This window comes from Plodia interpunctella, chromosome 24 (genome assembly GCF_027563975.2).
Source record: "Plodia interpunctella isolate USDA-ARS_2022_Savannah chromosome 24, ilPloInte3.2, whole genome shotgun sequence".
In the NCBI taxonomy this organism is placed as follows: domain Eukaryota; kingdom Metazoa; phylum Arthropoda; class Insecta; order Lepidoptera; family Pyralidae; genus Plodia; species Plodia interpunctella.
This window is the reverse complement of record NC_071317.1, coordinates 777,770-791,927: the sequence shown is the minus strand read 5'-3', so window position 1 is coordinate 791,927 and position 14,158 is coordinate 777,770. Positions and strand designations below refer to the sequence as shown.

General features: G+C 33.5%; 2 protein-coding genes across 3 annotated transcripts in view; one reads left to right on the top strand and one right to left on the bottom strand.

Annotated features, from left to right (window-relative positions):
• Octalpha2R (alpha2-adrenergic-like octopamine receptor) overlaps positions 1 to 4,700 on the bottom strand; it is a 398,792-nt gene extending 394,092 nt beyond the window's left edge. For both annotated transcript variants that reach the window (XM_053763722.1, XM_053763725.1), the window contains exon 1: positions 4,535 to 4,700. The gene's annotated coding sequence lies outside the window, so the exon portion shown is untranslated. The remainder of the gene's footprint in view (positions 1 to 4,534) is intronic.
• LOC128680515 (coiled-coil domain-containing protein 63-like) overlaps positions 1 to 14,158 on the top strand; it is a 410,628-nt gene that overhangs the window by 374,138 nt on the left and 22,332 nt on the right. The window lies entirely within an intron of this gene.

Genomic DNA, 14,158 nt, shown 5'->3' with positions numbered 1-14,158 from the left:
TTATTTATTAAAATCAAAATCAAATCATTTATTCAGAAATTAGGCCTTCACAGGCACTTTCTCACGTCATATTCTAAATTAAATGATGTTTACCAAAGCTACAAACTACTAGCTTAGTTTATCGTTTCTTCTACCTATAATTTCTTTATTATATATACGGATATATTATAAAGAAATTATAGGTATGTAGGTATATAGGTACATAGATATTGTTTTGTCATTTTGCGTTTATTTATTAATTGTTTGTTCGTCCGTTGGTATAATGCGATTTCTATCCATTAATTACCGTTTATAAAACTTGTAGGTCCGCTACTGTTGTTTCTTTATGTTTATTATTAATGTGTTGTTTTTATTCATTTATTTATTTATGATTATTGCAAGTATTAATTACTAATATTATTATAATATTGTACCTTTATTTTTATTGTTTAGTCTAAAGGTTAGGTACTCAAGAGAAATGTAACAGATCAGTTGGGAGGCCGACTGCTGTACCGACCCCACATAAAGTGGGATAAGGGTAGGGCGTGATGAGTGGGTTAGTAACCATGTAGATTTATATAAATATATAATTATATTTTGAATATTAATATTTTGTTGTATATACTCAATTTGAAATATTTTCCTATTTAATAATATTTCTGACGTCAATTAATCTTTTAGATCCTAAGTATCTTATCCCCTAATCCTATCTAATATTAAAAAAATAATCCTTTTTATTGTCATATTGAAAAATACCTGGGTGATATGATAAAATGCATTGTTATTTCCATTCAAATCGAGAAAACTGTGCATTTTATAGTGAGTTTAGTATAATTAATATAAAATGGTTCCTTTAATTGTAACATTTGTAATAATAATGTGCGTCTTGTACTATTTATCTACAAGGAAATTTCATTACTGGATAAAGGGGAACGTTACAGGAGCTAAACCTATGGCACTATTTGGTAATTTCATTGAATCAGCGACAAAAAAGATGCAGACGTTCAGTTCCCAAACGAAAAAGTTGTTGGTTTTTATTTAATGATTAATCATGCTTTACAGATCAGAGATTTTGATATTGTTGTGTGTGGATGAGAAAGAACTTTAAATAGATTTCAAGGAAGATAAAAGCTTCTTATAAAAGATTTTTGAAATTGCTCGAGTAGTTCCAAGATCTCCTACAAACCAAATTCAAATTTCAAATTTCAAATTCAAATAATTTTCAGAAATTACACCTTCACAGGCACTTTTTCTCGTAAATTTTTATATTTACAGTTATTTCTCACAAGCTACAAACTACTTACCAACATACAAACACTTCCTCTTTGCAATATTAGTGCAAAATTGCAGGTTTTTTTTTTTGCCACAGTTCAATTATGTCGTTTCACACGGCGATTACATTTTTTCCAACCATTCATTCTGTCAATCTGTACCATCATTACGTGAAGACCGTGAACAAAACACAGTTGATTTCCTCTTAATCATTAGCATTTAATTTTATGAACTGTCGATGCATTTACTGCGATATTTTCCTTTGTTTTACAAAAGATTGATAATTATAATCTTCATTCTTCATAGTTTTGTACATGAAATTTACAGCAATACATAGTGAGTATCCTAACATAATATTAACAAAAGTCCTCTGCCGCATCCGTCTGTCTGGTCGCGATAAGCTCAAAAACTACTGCACGGATTTTCGTGCGGTTTTCACCAATATATAGTGTGATTCCTGGGGTAGGTTTAGGTGTATAATAATATATTATGTTTTACCTGAGCGAAGTCGGGACGGGCGGCTAGTATATGATAAACAGGTACATTGTCCGCCTTAATATGCAATATATGGTATATCCCCTCGATTGTTCCCGTCAGTTCATGTAAATCCTTAATAGTTGTATCCCTCATAGCTAAGGATCGTGGTCGAACCACACAGAACTCTCTAAATGGCACTATTAATGGAGTGTTGTCTTCTGCATTTCACACGCAAGTTATTAATCATACAGTGTGCAGGTTTCCTAAACAAGGGAGCAAGGTTAACGCACCAGACCACCACTTGGTGGTCGATGAAAACATACATGAGTCTGATTGGTATACAAACTCATGTGGCACAAGTTTGATTCGAACCTGGGACCTTTCGATTCACAGGCGGGTGTCATAACCATTACACCACCACCGCTTCATATGTGAAAACTAAGTATATTATTATGATTGATAAAATGTGCTATAGCGATATATTACACGACAAAATATACGAAAACAGGTCAGAAAGAAGCAAAATTTAACAAATTTCCTAGGTAGCATACGAACTGAAGCTGAACGAACATACCTAAGAAATTGTGCTTGCTCGCTTGTTTTATATTATTAACATGAGCATATTCGTATTATTTTATAATGTACCAATCAATTGTATTTCGATATAAATTATTTTTACATGCATTTCTTTAAATTGCAATGTATGTTAATTAGATTTTGCCCGCGCCTTCGCCCGTGCGAATGCCATTTTTCCGAGATGAAATGTACCCTATGTCTTCCTCCGCGTGCTTCATACTTTCAAGAAGATTGGTTAAATAGCTAGAACTTGAAGAGATAACAAACAAACGTACTTTTACATTTATAATATTATGGTTAGGATATATACTCATATATTACTATATTTATCAATGTGGAAAACAATAACATAAAATTTTGAAGATTAGGCTGGTATTTTATAAAAACCGTGCCAGCCTGGCGTGAATACTCTTTTTCAATGCTATTGTTGTCTAATCACCTGTCTAGGCTCCCTTAGTCGCCTCGTACGTCCGCGTGAGGATATGATGGGAGCACTCGCTACTATACAACAATTATTATCACTACAGTATAAAACAAAATCGCTTCCTGTCTGTCTGTCCCTATTTAGATGTTGTACTATATGGTTTTACCCGAGCGAAGCTGTGACAGCTGTGCAAGTTTCATAATAACAGAGCAAAACTAGCTCAGTTGGTGCCCCTAAATGCTTTTCACCAGGTATATCGTAACATAGCTACGCCCCTAGCAGAAATAGATTTGGTTCGTAAATCGGTATAAACAATGATATAAATACGCGAGAGTACGCGTAAAAATACTTTCAAATACTAAAATAACATACCACCATTCTTGTAAAACTATTTTTACATAGTAACATTGTTCAACACGTAGCATATAAGTACTTATATATTATCATATTTTGAAGTATTTCAATGTGTTACTGAGGAGATCAATGGCGGCAATTTTTTTATAAAAGCGAAGCCGGGACGCGCCGTTAGTATACAATAGTAATTACGTAAATTAATAGAAAATTAGTTTCGTGATTAATAATATTATTCGTGGTTTTACTTTCGAACTAAGATTTGAATTATTTTAAATAGTCCCCCTGTCTATACGTATGAACGATATACTCAAAAACTACTGGACGGATTTTTATACAGTTTTCACCAATATATAGTGAGATGAGCAACTCTTGGTATATGTCTGAAGTTATACAACATTTATATAACTAAATTTTCTATACTAATTATAAAGAGTAAGCGTTTGTTTAAGGCGTGTAATCTCCGAAACTACCGAACCAATTACAAAAATTCTTTCACCATGAGAAAGGTTCATTATCCAAGAATGTAATAGGCTATATTTTATCTCAAAACTTCTAGTGTACAATATATATACAACGAAAATATAGATGCGAACATTTATACAATAGATAGCTTTAGTTGGATACGGAGTTAAAAACTTCACGCAATAAATAATTCAAATGTAAATTATTTATATTATATTGTGATAATTTATGTTATAACTCTACAGTATAAAACACGTTGGATTAAACTAAATTTGTTTCGTATTATAAAATTAATTATTATGAACAAAATCATGATCACTTAAATCCAAAAATAAGTGTGCTTAATACTTGACATTTACTGGAGCCAAATCAATTGTATATAGGTACCTAAAGGTTTATCTTTAGATAAGGTATCTTGTAAAAATTTTGCATCATAATTAAAGTCATAGTCACAGTCAAGTTCGTAATTTTATTTATATATCTTTAGAAAAATATATTTTTTAAAATTTTAAAATTTAAACTGTATATATAATAATAAATACATTAGAATATATTACTATTTTTCGAAAACAAAAATACATTTAGAATCATCAGGATCGTGTCCAGTGGAAAATAGTCTCTGTCTACCCTCATGAGAAACAGATGTGTGTTAGAAAAAACATTGAGATAGCACAAATTAACCTTTAAAAATAACTGAAATAACACGAGCAATCATAACTCCAAAACTTTTAAAGTTTTGTATCAAAAAAGGACAAAATTAATGCAATTTTCCTTTAAATCTATTACGAATTCGTTAAAAAAAAAACAATTCATAAAACCAATTATAATTTTTAACGAGAACCGCCAAATATTACGTAGACAACAAGAAAAATACTTGGGAGTAAGCCTGTCCTAATCTTTATTTATAACCCTACCATTACAAAACAACAATATCCCATAGGAGTTGTGAAAAATCCAAGGCTGAATCCGCGAATTCATTAAACTACTTACTTTTTTTCCAAACGTCGTCAAAAACAAGCACAAAAATCACATTCGCACTCGCTAATTCACTCTCTTTGCACTATGCGACGACACATATTTTAAAAAAAAAAAATATTCTCTTTTTGAAATACGATGTCGGGACGCGGGAATATCGCCGTCGGGTGCTCGCGGCAACGGCGCCAAAACGACTGACCGGTCGGGAAAACGGTGTTGCCATGGCAGGAGCGGATTATCCCGAAAAACCCTTTTCAATTTTTTCAGTACATTATTTATATTATACATTTAATATTTTTATATTAGGTAAGTTTCTATTGTAAGTATTGTAAAATAAATAATAAGGTAATTAATAATAAGATAATAACTTTATTTTCAAACTTGTTTTTAAATTACTTTTATTGTTTTAAATCAATTACTTGTAAAAGTTATTGTGAAAGCATAAAACTGAGAAAACATTAATCACACATTATTGAAATTATTTTACCAAAGGAGTAAATATTTTAATTAAATATTATTCATAACTTTCCAAAAAACTATTGACTTTCTGGCGTGTGATTCCACCCTATAATAGGTTCCTCCAATTGTTATCATACGAGACGACTAAGGCCTAAGCAGCTGGCAGGCAACAATAGCATTCCCAAACAAAATTGAGGGCAGGCAGGTGGCCGGTTGTAAAATCGCAACGAAATCATCAAAATGTAAAGTTTATTTATATTGAATGATAGCGACCTTTGCGACGTCACAGCCCTAAAAGAAACCGGGAGCAAAGAGAGAGATTTCAATTAACTATGAGTACTTACCATTTTTATGATTCTCAACAAAGGCATACCGTAAAATTTCCAAACTTTTACAAACTAATTAATAAACTGCAAGAAAAGTAAAAAAAGTGCAATCATTATTTCCTTAAAAACAAAAATTGATCGCACTGAACGAATTTGCCGAAAATTCGGGGAAATTTTCCCGCGCTGACATCCCCGCCCTGAGAAAATGGCGGGAAATGGCGCCTGCGTGGACCCTCTTCCCTACGACGAAAACTTAGCGCCAATCGAAGAGACGAATAGACGATGCATTCACTATTAAAACAAATTAACTGTCACGTAGCCTAACTTTTTTCTTTTTTTTCTTAGATATTTCTGCCAACTTTTTTTTTTTTGCCAAAGATTATTTATTTGAACTTCCCTACTTTTTCTATAAGAGGAGTTTATTTAATCTGTGATCTTGGAAAAATGAGGATAATACTATATGAAATAATTACTCCTATAACACGTTTGTTTAGGTATTTCATAAAATTAAAATTAAAATCTTAGCGAATTGCATCATTTTATCGATCAGAAATTACATAATTAATGTATAATGTGCCAATATGTTGTTTTTTAAGCGTAGGTGTGTACAATATAAGACACGTCACTGTGTACCGTCTAATAAATACCACACGCATTGTAGAGTTTGTTGACCTCTTAACATCATCAACAATTAAAAAGTAAATTGAAAAAAAATATTGCTATTCTTTTTCTATTTAGCACTGATAGATTAAAAAATTTGTAAACACAACTTTGATAGCATTTTTTGTTTTCAGTGACGATAATAATAAAAAGACTGTACTATAAAAAATAATTTATTTCCATAACAATTTTCTTGTTGTTTCGTTTATCCAGCAAAGGCAAAGTGATATGCCCATACAGCCATTGTCTGTAATTCCTTATTTCCATAGTCGTAAAGACTATTTTATATTTGTAATGTAATTTCTTGATCAAACAATCACACATATTTATATAATACCTATATATCCTTTATTGCACCAAAGATAAAATACACAAAATTATAAATAAATAAATATACTAGGACAAAACACGCAGATTGAACTAGCCCCAAAATAAATTCTAGACTTGTGTTATGGGATACTAACTCAACGATACTATATTTTATAACAAATACACATATAAACAAACATCCAAGACCCGGGCCGAACAAAAAAAGATCATTTTCCATCATGACCCGACCGGGGATCGAACCCTTTGGGTTCAGTGGCAAGAACTTTACCACTGCGCCACCGAGGTCAGGAAAATAATAAACATCATACAATACTATAATATGTTTTTAGCGCGATCGGAACCGCGCGCAAACAGCTAGTTGTCAGTAAAATTGAGTTGTGATGTGACCTATTTTAAAATATAATTCCATCGCCGTGTATTTTGATTATAAATTGAATTTACGCTAATAGTACCTACCACGGTAGTGTGTAATAATATTTATAAATAGATGGATAGCTTTCATGTTTTGTTTACAAAATCAACTGGTTCTTTCAAAATATTTTTCATAAGAAACTGAATAACGCGTGTATACCTGACAAAATTATCACGGGAACATAGTCGCGGGGATTTAGCATGCACTCTCTCATCTTCGATTTTTCCCGGTTTTATTCGGGGATGTGAATCCGTGACGACATGCAGGCACTCGGTGCCTATCAACGCCAGCAACACCAGGTGTCACTCGCGCGTTGTCGACTTTGTGGCCTAGGATCTTTTCCCACAGTACCCTGTATCCACACTACCTCTTGTGACGTCGTGCCTCCGCCAACGGCCGCCCTCTACGTTCCCGCATCATCCCGAGGACCATAATAAGGGTGCGCGCGTCGCCCAGAAGCCTCTCTTCCCAGGTTCCTTCGCTCATCATCACCAAGTTAAACGGCGAGCTATTTCACAGCGGCTAGCTGACTGGATCTCGTGCCTACCTCGATCTCATGACCCCTATTATTTAAATAATTTACCAAAATATTGTAAAGTAAAAAATAATAAATGATTCTCGTATCCTTGATTTAACTTCTCTTCTCACACTTACATTTAGACCAAAATCTTATTGATTGCTATACTCATAACACAAGTCTCGAACTTACTTTGGGGCTAGCTCAATCTGTGTGATTTGTCCTAATATATTTATTTATTTACCCTTCAAACCGGAACACAACAATGCGAGCTGCTGCTTTGGCAGCTGAAACAGATGAGAGTGAGATATCCATGCAGACAAGCTTTGTACCAAAATCTGTCTCTGGTAAACACATATATAAATCGACTTATATGGTTGTCCTTTGACAGAGTTCACAAGAGCTACATTGTATGTATTGTGTTATGGCAGAAACCATGTATAATTTTAGATCTTAACTATTGCGTAGGGAGTACCTGAAATGATAGTTTACGATATAATGTATGAAATAAATATATATATAAAATTAAATATAAATATATTAGGAAAAATCACACAGATTGAGCTAGCCCCGAAGTAAGTTCGAGACTTGTGTTATGGGATACTAACTCAACGATACTATATTCTATAACAAATAAATATATAGATAAACATCCAAGACCCGGATCAATCAGAAAAAGATCATTTTCCATCATGTCCACCCAGGACGTCTCGGTTCAGTGGCAAGAACCTTACCACTGAACCGAGTGAACAAAATAATAATAAATAAAGAATAATAATATCAAATAACCGCACGCGGCAGTGTTACTCGCGTAATTATCGTTTTTATGCACAATATTGCGACATCTACTTTTTATAGCAACGACAATTTTTTGACCAAACCGAATATAAGGGAATCGCGTATACACGGGTGACTTTTTATACATTAGCAAATATTTTGTCTTCACGCTCAGTCCATAGTTCTGAACAACTTTTAATATTGGGGTAACTTCGAAATCGCGCAAAAAAAAACAGGAGTTCTATACAAAATACCTAAGTTGTAAAATGTACGGATCAACTGATTACCGTGATTTCAAGGTTGCTTCCATACGAAAATTCATAAAATTAACTTAGTGAAAAAGTAACAAATATCGCAACATTTCGCCTTTATAATATTAATGGGATTTTGTAATACCACGCCCGTATTACGTCTATCCGATCATGTTAACCAAGATTTATTGCATTCCCAAAGCAACACAAGAATATAAACTCGGAAAATAAGAACAACACACGTCGGTCTATCAGAAAACGATGCCAATATAAAAATCGTGTGCATCGGAATTTTGCAAAGAATACTTGCTACACCATTTTGAGTCTTATCTGGTGGAGAATAGATACTTCCTTTGTGTAGTGTTAGGAGTGTCGCTGGCTGGTGCGTTTTGAATAGAAATTGATATTCTGGGTGAGTAAAAATTTATTTAAATAAAGTTTTATTTTAAATTCTAAAATCTTATATCATTATTGATGATTGGCGTTGTGGTTACCGCCCCAGCACAGTACCTGGAGGTCCAGTGTTCGATTCCCATATATTTATGCTTATGCTCACAAATATTTGTCTGCGGTTCTCCGTTTGTTGCGCCCTTTTCTGTATTTGTGTCCATCGGACCTGCGATACAAGCTTATTGCTCATTGGGGGCCGTTGAGTGTTGCCGAATTGCGTTCATTTATATGTGGGTTACAGAAGATATTAAAGAAAAATAATTATGGGTAGGTCTTTATGGGACTAATAGAATGCAAAACAATTTTTTTAGAACTTTTGTGTGCCTTTGTGTCTGTATGTTTGTTCACGCATCACGCAAAAACTACTAGATGGAATTTGAAGCGGTTTTTACAGTTGTATAGCGGAAGGTCTGACTAAAATCTGGTATAGGTTTATTCGCGGTACGTTGCTTAGATCTCGAGATATCGATAATAATATGTCATGAGCGGACGCTAAACGTGGGCGAAGATTCGGGCAAAAGCTAGTCACATACATTATTAGTAAACTTTAACGACCTCGGTGGCGCAGTGGTAAAGTCGCCTCTGAACCGAGAGGTCCCGGCGATCCCCGGTCGGTTCATGATGGAAAACGATTTTTTTCTGATTGGCCCAGGTCTTGGATGTTTATTTATATATGTATTTGTTATAAAATATAATATTGTTGAGTTAGTATCCCATAACACAAGTCTCGAACTTACTTTGGGGCTAGCTCAATCTGTATGATTTGTCCCAATATATTTATATTAAAAAACAAAAGCTTGTTACAATAATACTTAGTTACTCTTTTTTTTTACTGGTCACCCTCGTTATGAAATCTGAATATCCCCCAGGTCCACACAGCACAAACACGTAGGACGTGAATCGTCTCATAGACGATGGTGCATACTAAGTAGGATAAGCGGCGTTTGGTTAGCTCGCACTGTGATGGGTGGCCATACGGTCACCGGCGGAAACCCGCCTTAGATTAGAAGCTAGCTCGCGCTGTGATAGGTGACCGTTTCCGCCTTAGATTAGAAGCATTTCTTTCAAAGGATGTCGTATGAGGCGATTTAGGGATAAAAGCCTTGAGACTCGATTTTCAATAACAACATTCCAAAGAATGGTTTACGGTAAAGTAGCGTGCACTTGTAAAACATAACCATACCATAACCATAATAATACTGTAAACCTATTTTATTATGATTAATATTAATTATAATTAATATTAGACACCTTATTGAAAATGATTCACGAATGTTACATATTTAAGTGTTTGATTTGATAATACTAAAACATCACAAATGTAATTAAACACTTTAAATTGGAGTATACATATATTGCATTATTAAAATTCGTATTATATTATAATAATGCCTAATATTAAATTTAATATAACTTATGTAATAAAATGAATTAATTAAATGGATGTGAATAATTAATTATTCAGATAGTCAGTTGACTTTGTCTGTCTTCGTGGACAGATAGCATTATATTCGAGGCAGTCGTTGTTTGGCGGTAGTACAGTGCAGACGTTCTCCTAAGAACGTTATGTTAAATTGTTACATTTTGAAATATTGTGAAGTTGTGAAGAATATATGTGTTATAATTATAACCACTGGATTTTATTTTGGAATTTCCTGCTCATCCTGAAGTCATTGTCTAAGGGAAGTGACTCGAATACGTATGCCAAATGTATTCGAGTCACTTCCCGCCCTCGGGAGAGAAGTCAATTCTATGGTTTTTACCCGACCTAGGCTATGTTACCATATTTACCACCAATTGTTTCGATCAAACAGATTTTGAGAAATCAAAAAATATTTTTCATATATATTTTAATTTGACCGCTCATGATAAACTCCATTGCGATATCTGATCTAAATCGTACCACGAATATATTTATGTATACCTATATTTATTCATCATCATCATCTGCAGCCCTCCGTGACCCACTGCTGGGCATAGGCCACCTTCCGTCTCCGCCAACCATCTATATTTACTGATATAAACCATTTTACGAGCTCGGACTATCATACAGATGTATAAGAATATATTACGAGGGCATTAAAATACTTATATAAATGAGCAGGTACAGCCATTATCATGATAAACTACTAACTAAAATACATTTATGATCACATCGGTACGCACGCACGTAAAGATGAACATATCTATGTGAACATGCAGTAAAAGTATATTTAAACAATATTGCTATCGGTCAAACACAATATTACTAGTAAAAGGGTATGAGTGGGGCCGGTAGCGTGAGTTTTTATAATAAATTATATCGACATTCACCTTAGTCGCTGCAAAATTCGAATGAATTCGTTTCTCTCTCCCGTCAGGGCGTTTTTGGTTCTTTCTGCCGCCATGGAGTCAGTCCTGGGTCCGTTTTCCTACATCAAACTCCTCCACTTCGCATGTTCTTCCGGTTCCCAGACCATTGGCACGCATATCATCCTTGTCGACATCAAGCCAGCACTTCTTGGGTTTGCCCCTTCTGCCAAAACCAGTCGACGTGGCAAAAAGAAAGAATGAAAAGAAAGAAAGAAATCATTTATTCGGCAAACACATAAAATCCAAACATTAACACTTAAAGGTAAAGTACAAAAGAGTATCAAATATACATCGAATACAATATGTCAACCGAAATGGTCTCGATCGATCGATCTCAAGCTATTTACAATATACAATATGATATTTCATCAGAAATTAATGAAACAGACGCTTAATGAACACAGTTGCTAATTAATTATGTTGAGAATTCATAGACGCACGTGTTATTGTTACTATGTTTATATTATTGTAACTAAAAGATTCTCTTATTGGATTAACGGCCTCGGTGGCGCAGTGGTAAAGTGCTTGCCTCTGAACCGAGAGGGTCGAGAATCCCCGATCGGGTAATGATGGAAAATGATCTTTTTCTGATTTACTCGGGTCTTGGATGTTTATCTATATATGTTTTGTTATAAAATATGGTATCGTTGAGTTAGTATCCCATAACACAAGTCTCGAACTTACATTGGGGCTAGCTCAATTTGTGTGATTTATCCTAATATATTTATTTATTGGAGACAGACTACATTGCGATCAGACAAACTCCTTTTAGTATTTAAATGTAATTGGTATGTAATTGTTTGATATGACAAATGAAAAGAAATGAGATGGTTAACAAGACAAGACGTGGGTTTTTGTGTAGTTAGAGTTGCTCAAAAGCCGTTTGTTTGTTTAAAATGAACAGTTTGTTAAAGTATCAATGCACAAAAGTTTCTGGCGCTATGAGCGGCGACTTCAAAAGAATAGTAGCGGCAAAAACACTAAAGAGAGATTATACAGACAAAGGATCGAAACTGACACTCACACCGAAGCGAAGGAAAGAAAGTAATAAAGCCACAAATACACAATTCTTTTATTAATTTCTCTTGCTCTGTTAAGTTGTGCACGTTTGAATGTAAGCCACCTAAATTGAAGATTTGAAGGTCTAAAGCATAAAGTAAAATAGTCGTTTATGAACTTATTGTTTGCTCAATTCCGTAAAGTGTAATTTTTGTGTAATCAATCAACTTTCGACCAGTAATTTGTTTGGCTAAGACAAATAGATGCATACATACTTAAATTATCATCAGAATTACCTTACAGCTATAAGTTAATACAAACTTTTACATGTACCTTTTCTGGAAATAAAGATTATTATCATTAGAATTATTATTTATAATATTATAATTTATTTCTCACAATTTTTTTTAAAATTGTGTACTAAGTTTTATTCTTCGTCACACTTGATTATAAATGATTCAGTTCACATATTGAACACTTAATATTTATCTTTTAGGTCATTTATTGAATAAGTAAAATTTACAATATAAATCAATATTAATTAACAACACACTTTACAATACAATATTAGAAACTTAACTTTTTAACAATTGAACAGATGCGAATATATACAACTATCGTAAATAGGCATTTCATCCTCGGCGTGACTATCCACATCTTGATGTATAAATCTAATATTTTCTTTATGTATTTAGTTTCAGTTTCACTGTAGCGGCAGCAACCCAATTCAAAGTTACGGATTTTGTTTTAAATTAGATATTGACACCGCTGGCGTAAAACCTAAAATCCCATCCCAACTATAAATGAAAAAGTATGTTGCTTTTATCTCTTCACGCATTATCTACTCATCTAATCTTCTTGAAATTTCTTATTTATATAGTTAAGAATATGGAGAAGGATTTATGTAAGCATCCGAAAAAAAAAACTGTTCCCGTGGATAATACCCGCGGGTGAAAACTAGTAAATTAAGTAAATTACGGTTCGGTGTGAGTGTCAGCCACGCAGTTTGAACGAGACTGTATCCCGCGCTGTGAATGTGAACGCAACATCTCTGTTTGCTGCGACACCACTTAAAGGATTTAAATGCTATTTATTTTTAACGCAAAAACATGTTCTTGACCTGCAAAATCAAAATCAAAATCAAATCATTTATTCAGAAATTAGGCCTTCACAGGCACTTTTTCACGTCATAATCTAAATTTAATGATGTTTACCAACGCTACAAACTACTAGCATTTCGGAACGACCACTGCTGAGAAGAAATGCCGAAAGAAACTCATTCAAACAGTGTTGGTCCCTATTATGCCAGAAGGGCTTACCATTTTTTAAATATAAATTTATGTATAAATTTTTATCAGTAATATAACATGTAAGTACATAATAAAGTACATGGTCAAAAGGTATACTGAAACATATTATGCTTATCTCGAAAGTAAAATGGTAAAATGTGTTAGTTTGAATAAAGTTTTAGTTCATATTGTTAAGTAAATGTCCCTTTTAATGACAATTAAATAGAAGAGCTTCATTGTCTTCTATTAGTTCACCGATACTGACCATTTTACGGAATGTAATAGTCACCACGATTTTTTTCTTTTCTCCCTTGTTTTCTCCATCCCAAATTCAAAAAGCTAATTCACAATTATAAAATTTCGATTGATATTTTGATTGTTTTCCTTTTTAATGTGACTTTCTGTGGAAGCAAAGAATTTGTTAAACTTAAAAAAAAAAAAATATCTTCAATTACGCGAGAATCGATCCAAAAACTTGCGAAAAATTCGCGCAAGTTTTAAATGCTTGTTTCGATTCGCTAATAAGAACAAATATATAACTATATTATATATTTAGTTCTCCTTCAGTTATATTCCTCATGGCTGAGGGTCGTGGTCAACATATGGAATGAAGCACACATAACGACTTTCTTGGCCAATATTAATGGAGTGTTTTGCCATTGCCTTCTCCATTTCACATTCCACACAAAATGACAAATTATCGACTGGAGTGCAGGTTTCCTCACGATGTTATCATTCACAGTTTCAATAGTAAACACTGACATTTATTGACACTCTGTTACTGCTACTACCACCCGAAGTAATACCATTTTCGAAC